We start from the raw sequence: 8,812 nt of genomic DNA on the forward strand, positions 1-8,812 counted from the left end.
TTATAATCAGAAAAAATTTTTTTGAAAAAGAGCAGAACTACCCAGTTATACAACAATATTTACTGAACATCTATTTTGTGCCACCGACTGTAATAAAACAGTCAATGGAATAGATAAGACCACTGCCCTCACTCAACTGGCAGACAGACAATAAGCAGAGAAACAAAATACTTTCAGATTTTGATGAGAACTAGGAAAAAATAAGGAGCCCTTGTGTTGCAACGATTAAGGGCTCCACTGCTAACCAAAACGTTGGCGATTCAAACGTACCCACTGGCTTCACAGGAGAAAGACCTGGCAATCTGTTCCCTTAGAGATTACAGCCTACAGGGCCCATTGGGGCAGTTCTACTCTGTCACAGGGGGTCACTATGAGTCAAAATTGACTCAATGGCACCTAACAACCACAACAACATCAGGAAGAAAATAAATAAAATTTATGGATAGAGAATGGCAGGGAAGATTACACATGGTATGCAAGGAAGGCATCCCTGAGCATATAATGCTTAGGTTGAAAACTGAAGAATAAAAACTCCAAAAGGGAGTTGCAGGCAAAGAGAAGACCTAGAGCAAAGAACCTGGTCAAAGAAGGCCTTGGCTTATTCTAAAAGAAAAGCCATAGCTGTCGTGGAGCCAACTCCAACTTATGGTGACCCCATGAGCGTCAGAGTAGAACTGTGCTCCGCAGGGTTTGCAGTGGCTGGCTTTTCAGCAGAAGATCACCAGGACTTTCTCCCGAGGTGTCTCTGGGTGAACTTGAACCTCCAACTTTTCAGTTTTCAGCCAAGCACATTAACCGCTTGCACCACCCAGGGACTCAGGACTAAAAGAAGGGCCCTGTAACTGGAGAAGAGTGAAGGGTTGGGGCACTTACTAAAGTAGGCAGAAGCCAGACCCTTCAGGGGCCCATGAGCCATAAAATGGAGTTTTGGTTTTATGTTATTCTAGGTTTAAACAGAAGTTACCAGAGTACTTTTTTTCCTGAATTTTATTTATATTATTGTTATTGTTGAGAATGTTACTGAATGTTTTTATGAAAACCAATGACATGATCTAATTTATGTGATTCAAAGGCTTGGCCACTGCATAGAGAATGGGTTGTACAGCAAGTCCCTCAGGAGGCCTTTGTAGAGAAACAATAATGGTAGCTTGAATCAGGGGGTGGCAGGGAAGAGAGAGAAAAAATACACCAAGACATATTTTAAAAACAGAGCCGATAGGAGCTGCAGCTGAATTGAGTATGAAGGATAAGGGAAAGGGAGGAGATGGGATGTTAAAACAAGCAGAAGGGAAAAAAAGAAAGATCTCAACCATCCACACTTCCAGCAATGAGATGTTCAAATAGGTGTTTGCCTATAAATTAGCATTTGAGGAAAATCCACAAAGCTATGTGGAGGAAAAAAAAAAAAAAACTTCTATAGGTTCCTTGAATTGGTCATTAACACTGAACTATGTTGTTGCTGTTGTTAAGTGCCGTGGACTCAGTTCCGACTCATATGGATCCGATGTACAAGAGAACGATACACTTACCGGTTCTGCACTATAAAATAATATCAACACTCAAAATTAATATTATACTCTTAGAGTTTTGAGAAAATGTTTTGTTGTAACTTCTGAGACTAGATAACTTGAGTCCCTCAGTTATAAAAAGTTCTCCTTTGTGTCTCTTGGCCACTTAGGAGTCAGTGTGCCATGTAAACTAATGACCACAACATTAGAAACATTCTACAAAAAGACAAAGACAAAGAAAATAAAGACTTATGTATCAATTGCTACATATAGGGTCTGGGGGTGGGGGGATGGGAAACTGTTGTAGAGAAATTCTGAATGATCCTGATCCTAAATGAGGACAGTACGGAGTCATTTTGAAAATAAGAGATTTTTTGTGAAATCTGCTTTCAACTGTTCTTCGTGGATATACAGTTGTTTGAAACTTAATAGGATCCCCTAGGAAGATGTATATGAAGCCTGAGTGAAAGCACATAGAAGAGGGAGCTCATAGAGCAGGGCTATATCCAGAAGCATCTGGAAGTAAGGGCTGGCAATCTACTTCCAAAAAATCAGCCGTTGAAAACCCTATGGAGCACAGTTCAACAGTGAAAGAAATGGGGTTGCCATGAGTCAGAGTCTCCTCTGATATAGATATTGAAATTAATATAGATATAGATATACAGACAAATCACAAAATAGATATATACATTTATATCACTATATATACATATATATCATACTTAGGAGAATAGGCACACACATAAATATGTCAAAATCGACTCAAGGGCACACAACAACAGCAACGTATCTCTCGCTCTCTCTATATATCTTTTTTTAGGAGAACACACACACGTATATATACCTTTATCTACCGATAGATGATAGATAGACAAATGATAGATTAGATGATAGATATAGATGGATAGATTACATAGATAGACGGACGGACAGATAGATAGATGATAGATATAGATAGATGATAGATAGACAGACAGATGATAGACAGATGATAGATAGATAGATAGATAGATAGATGATAGATAGATAGATGATAGATAGATAGATAGATACATAGATAGACAGATAGACAGATAGATAGATAGATAGATAGATAGATAGATAGAGAGATAGAGAGATAGAGAGATAGATGGATGATAGAGAGATTAGATAGATTAGATAGATAGATAGATATGGATAGATGGATGCACGGATGGACGGACGGACGGATGGACGGGTGGACGGACAGACAGACAGATAGATAGATAGGTATTCTACTAAGTGTAAACTCTAATATAATTTTCAAATACCTCTAAAACACTCCCCTTCAATAGCTTATCATATCTGACCAAAAATTTAACTTAGCAGCAATGAAAATATGAAAGAGCAAAAAAGCAAGCCAGGACAATATTTCAGTAATAAAGAACGAGTAGCAAATAATAACATAAGCCTTTGTTTTCTTTCCCAAGATGCCTTAAATATGTATCTGGGTCACTATCTGTCTTTACACTGTTATTCAGTATTTGCTGGTCTTTTACAGCTCACAGACACATGAAAATCTTCAAAACCCCCAACAACTCCAGCACCATTGCTGGCTTCATCCTCCTGGGGCTTCCCTTGCCCCAAGGAGGGCCAGACTCTATTCTTTGTGCTCTTCTCTCTTATCTACCTCCTGACCCTCATGGGGAACGGTTATATCATCTGTGCTGTGTGCTGGGATCGGAGACTCCACGTGCCCATGCACATCCTACTCGCCAACTTCTCCTTCCTGGAGATCTGCTATGTCACCTCCACTGTCCCCAATATGTTGGCCAGCTTCCTCTCTGAGACAAAGGTCAGTTCCTTCTCTGGGTGTTTTCTGCAGTTCTATTTCTTTTCTCCCTCCGGTCTACAGAATGCTTTTTCTTAGCAGTTATGGCATTTGATCGATACCTTGCCATCTGCCAGCCATTGCATTACCCCACTGTTATGACTGGACATCTCTGCACTAATCTTGTGGTCAGCTGTGGGATACTTGGTTTCCTTTCGTTCCCTGTCCCTATCATCATCATCTCCCAGATGTCCTTCTGTGGATCTAGGATTATAGATCATTTCCTGTGTGACCCGGGTCCTCTGTTAGCACTCACCTGTTCCAGAGCCCTGGTGATGGAGTTCCTCTGGATGATTTTAAGTTCTCTACTCTTATTTATTCCTTTCCTCTCTATCATGGTGTTCTACGCTCTGGTCCTGAGAGCAGTATTGAGGGTCCCTTCAGCAGCTGGATGAGGAAAGGCCTTCTCCACCTGTGGATCCCATTTGGCTGTGGTTTCACTCTTCTATGGTTCAGTGATGGTCGTGTATCTGAGCCCAACATCCAAGTATGAATCTGGAATGCAGAAGATTGTGACCCTGTTTTATTCTGAGGGAACCCCACTCATTAATCCTGTGATCTATAGTCTGAGGAACAATGATATGAAACATGCCCTGCAGAAATTTCTTGGAACATAAAAATTAAAACCTTGGCACCACCTCCAATATATATTAAGGGAATGAATGAATACTAGTATGTAATCTGTTATTAATGTATAAAAAATATAAAATTGTGTGTGTTAAAAAAAAAAAAGATAAATGATCTTTCAAATGAGGGACAAGACACCTAACAGAGGTTGCATCTGGGAAGAGAGGATGTCTTGGATACAAGGGAAGAAAAAGACTTACTCTTACTGTGTATATATTGATATCTTTTGAATTCTGTACCACATACGATATTCTATAAGGAAGAAGAAGGTGGAGGAGGGAAAGAAGAAAAATGATGTTTCTACTAGTAAGTTTTCTGAGAATTGAGACAATTCCTGGTTTGTTGGGGAATCTAGGAAGTAGGCTAATGGAAAAATGAAGGCACCAGGACCTGAGAACCCACATACATTTCACCCAACTTGTTGGTTTTGGAGAAAGTGGGAATGACTTTGTCCTCTGAGAATATGTGGAACAAAATTAACTATGATAAAGTTATAAGTGCTCTGTTTTCAGAATTGTTATTTTTCATCTTCTTTGTTCATTAAAAATAATTAATGAACACTTTTGATAAGTCAGGTGCTGAGCAAGAAAATGAATCCAATAAAGTGGATAAGTCACAGTCTAGGCTGAGAAAAAATTAAATTGTATGTGCAGAGTATGAAGAGGTGAGGTGCGAGAGAGCAGGAAAGTGAAATATTGAAGCAGAGCTCATTGCAGCTCGTGGTCTATGTGTTTACCTGAAGATAAAGATCAGGAATATCCCTAGAAAGGGTCTATGAAGCACTTCAAGAAAGCCTGTCTGATGTTTTACAATTGGCAGAAGAGGCTGCCTGGCAGTTTGAATCCACCCAGAGGTGATGCAGAAAAACGTTCTGGCAATCTACTTCTGAAAGATCACAAACATTGAAAACCCTATGGAGTGCAGTTCTACTCTGACACACATGGGGTTCTCAGGAGTAAGAGTTGACTCCATGGCAACAGTTTTTCTTTTGTTTTATTTTATGGGCAAAAGAAATCTGGCTTTAAAATGTCATAAAAATTAATATCGAAAATACATTGAAAAGAGAAAAGAACATGTGAAAATAAAAGTAGATTACTTCATGATTAAGGTACAAAAATTGCTCTTTGAGAGACATGAAACTTAGAACAACACATCTGGTGCTGATTTCGCTTACAGTAGGAGCACTGACAGCTGGATACTGCTTCAGGTGCTTGCCTGCCCTTTCCATTAAGCAGATAGCTCCTTTTATCTCAAAGTGTAGGTCAGTTTTTTCCACTCAATACATACTTCAATATAGTGATTACTTTTTACAGTGAAAATGTCTTAATATCTTTTTCTTATTGTTAACACAAAACTGGCTCATTGTAAATTTTTTTAAACAATAGAGAAAAGTATAAAGAAGTACAAATTGCTCAAAATTCCTCTGTGCTAAATACTACTAAATTTTAGGTGACCATCTCCTGAGATCTATCTATCTGCACACCTGAATTTAGAGACTATCTGAAGAATAGATCTGATGCATTCAACACTAGTGACCGAAGACCAGGTGAGTTGTAGCATGACATCAAGGACATCATCCATGAAGAAAGCAAGAGGTCATTGAAAAGACAGGAAAGAAAGAAAAGATCAAGATGGATGTCAGAGGAGACTCTGAAACTTGCACTCGAATGTCAAGCAGCTAAAGCAAAAGGAAGAATTGACGAAGTAAAAGAACTGAACAGAATATTTCAACGGGAAGCTCGAGAAGACAAAGTAAAGTATTATAATGACATGTGCGAAAGCTGGAGATGGAAAACCAAAAGAGAAGAACACGCTCGGCGTTTCTCAAGCTGAAAGAACTGAAGAAAAAATTCAAGCCGCACCCTGCAATAGTGAAGGATTCTATGGGGAAAACATTAAACGACACTGGAAGCATCAAAAGAAGATGGAGGGAATACGCAGAGGCATTATACCAAAAAGAATTAGTCGATATTCAACCATTTCAAGAGGCGGCATATGAGTAGGAGCCGATGGTACTAAAGGAAGAAGTCCAAGCTGCTCTGAAGGCATTGGCAAAAAATAAAGCTCCAGAAATTGATGGAATATCAACTGAGATGTTTCAACCAACAGATGCAGCACTGGAGGTGCTCACTTGTCTATGCCAAGAAATATGGAAGACAGCTTCCTGGCCAACTGACTGGAAGAAATCCATATTTATACCTATTCCCGAGAAAGGTGATCCAACCAAATCTGGAAATTATAGAACAATATCATTAATATCACACACAAGCAAAATTTTGCTGAAGATCATTCAGATATGGCTGCAGCAGTATATCGACAGGAAACTGCCAGAAATTCAGGCTGGTTTCAGAAGAGGACGTGGAACGAGAGATATCATTGCAGATGTCAGATGGATCCTGGCTGAAAGCAGAGAATACCAGAAAGATGTTTACCTGTGTTTTATTGACTATGCAAAGGTATTCGACTGTGTGGATCATAACAAATTATGGATAAAATTGCAAAGAATGGGAATTCCAGGACACTTAATCGTGCTCATGAGGAATCTGTACATAGATCAAGAGGCAGCTGTTCGTACAGAACAAGGGGACACTGATTGGTTTAAAGTCAGGAATGGTGTGCGTCAGGATTGTATCCTTTCACCGTACCTATTCAATCTGTATGCTGAGCAAATAATCCGAGAAGCTGGACTATATGAAGAAGAACGGGGCATCAGGATTGAGGAAGACTCATTAACAACCTGCATTATGCAGATGACACAACCTTGGTTGCTGAAAGTGAAGAGGACTTGAAACACTTACTGATGAAGATCAAAGACCACAGCCTTCAGTATGGATTGCACCTCAACATAAAGAAAGCAAAAATCCTCACAACTGAACCAATGAGCAACATCATGATAAACAGAGAAAAGATTGAAGTTGTCAGGGATTTCATTTTACCTGGATCTGCAATCAACAACCACGGAAGGCGCAGTCAAGAAATCAAAAGACGCAATGCATTGGATAAATCTGCTGTGAAGGACCTCTTTAAAGTCTTGAAAAGCAAAGATGTCACCTTAAAGACTAAGGTGTGCCTGACCCAAGACATGGTATTTTCAATCACATCATATGCATGTGAAAGCTGGACAATGAATAAGGAAGTCCGATGAAGAATTGACGCCTTTGAATTGTGGTGTTGGCAAAGAATATTGAATATCCCAAAGACTGCCAAAAGAATGAACAAATCCGTCTTGGATGAAGTACAACCAGAATGCTCCTTAGAAGCAAGGATGGCGAGACTGCATCTTACATACTTTGGACATGTTGTCAGGAAGGATCAGTCCCTGGAGAAGGGCATCACGTTTGGTAGAGTACAGGGTCAGTGGAATAGAGGAAGACCCTGAATGAGGTGGATTGACACAGTGGCTGCAACAATGAGCGGGGGTTTGGGGACCATGGTTTCAGGGGACATCTAAGGCAATTGGCATAGTAAAATCTATTAAGAAAACATTCGACATCCCAACTTGTAGAGAGGTGTCTGGGGTCTTAAACGCTAGCAAGCAGCCATCTAAGATGCATCAATTGGTCTCAAGCCACCTGGATCAAAGGAGAATGAAGAACGCCAAGGACACAAGCATAATGATTGTAAGGATGGCTCAGGACAAGGCAGTGTTTCATTCTGTTGTGCATAGGGATGCTAGGAGTTGGAACCAACTCAACAGTACCTAACGACAACAACAACAAAACATATTAGATATATGTATAAAGGCCTGGCGGTGCAGTGGTTAAGCACTAGGCTGCTACCAAAAGGTCGGTGGCTCAAAACCACCAGCCACTCACAGGACAAAAGATGTGCTAGTCTGCTTCCATGAAGATTCACAGACTTGGAAACCCTATGGGGCAGTTCTAGTCCATCCTACAGGGTCACTATGAGTCAGAATCATCTCAATGGCAGTGCGTATGGTTTTGGTTTACCACATATATCTGTATTTACCTATATGATCACAGCAGACATGATGCCTCTATAGAAGCCACCCTTCGTTTTTTCCTTTCATCTCCCTTCCTCCACTCCTTCTCTTCTGTCTCCACAACCACCTCACACTCTAGCTAGATAAACAGTATCAATAATTAATAGCCCTCATCATCTTCCATGGGCATATAATTTCACACGTATATACATACACACATTTCACACGCATATATTTACACACTCATGCACACATATCCACTTATACACATACGGATTCACATAAATTTGGATTTTGCAAATTGTCTTAAAATATGGAAACTTCCTATCAGAATAAACTGAATGCTTCAAAGGCCAGCATAGCAGGGGTGGGGGTTTGGGGACCATGGTTTCAGGGGACATCCAAGTCAATTGGCATAGTAAAATCTATTATGAAAACATTCAACATCCCACCTTGTAGAGAGGTGCCTGGGGTCTTAAACGCTAGCAAGCAGCCATCTAAGATGCCTCAATTGGTTTTCAACCCACCTGGATCAAAGGAGAATGAAGAACACGACGGACACAAGGTAATTACGAGCCCAAGAGACAGAAAAGGCTACATAAACCAGAAACTACATCAGTCTGAGACCAAAAGAGCTAGATGGTGCCCAGCTACAACAGATGACTGCCCTAACAGGGACCACAACAGAGAACCCCTGAGGGAGCAGGAGAGCAGTGGGATGCAGGCCCTAAATTCTCTTCAAAAGACCAGACTTAATGGTCTGACTGAGACTAGAAGGACCCTGGTGATCATGGCCCCCAGACCTTCTGTAGGCCCAGGACATGAACCATTCCCAAAGCCAACTCTTCAGACAGAGATTGGACTGGATAATGGATTGGAGAGGGA

General features: G+C 40.4%; 1 pseudogene; it reads left to right on the plus strand.

The window, feature by feature from the left end:
* Positions 1-2,590: 2,590 nt before the first annotated feature.
* LOC100665363 (olfactory receptor 11G2-like) lies at positions 2,591-3,974 on the plus strand (annotated as a pseudogene).
* The last annotated feature ends 4,838 nt before the right edge of the window (positions 3,975-8,812 follow it).

The sequence above is a fragment of the Loxodonta africana genome, chromosome 10 (assembly GCF_030014295.1).
Source record: "Loxodonta africana isolate mLoxAfr1 chromosome 10, mLoxAfr1.hap2, whole genome shotgun sequence".
Lineage (NCBI taxonomy): Eukaryota > Metazoa > Chordata > Mammalia > Proboscidea > Elephantidae > Loxodonta > Loxodonta africana.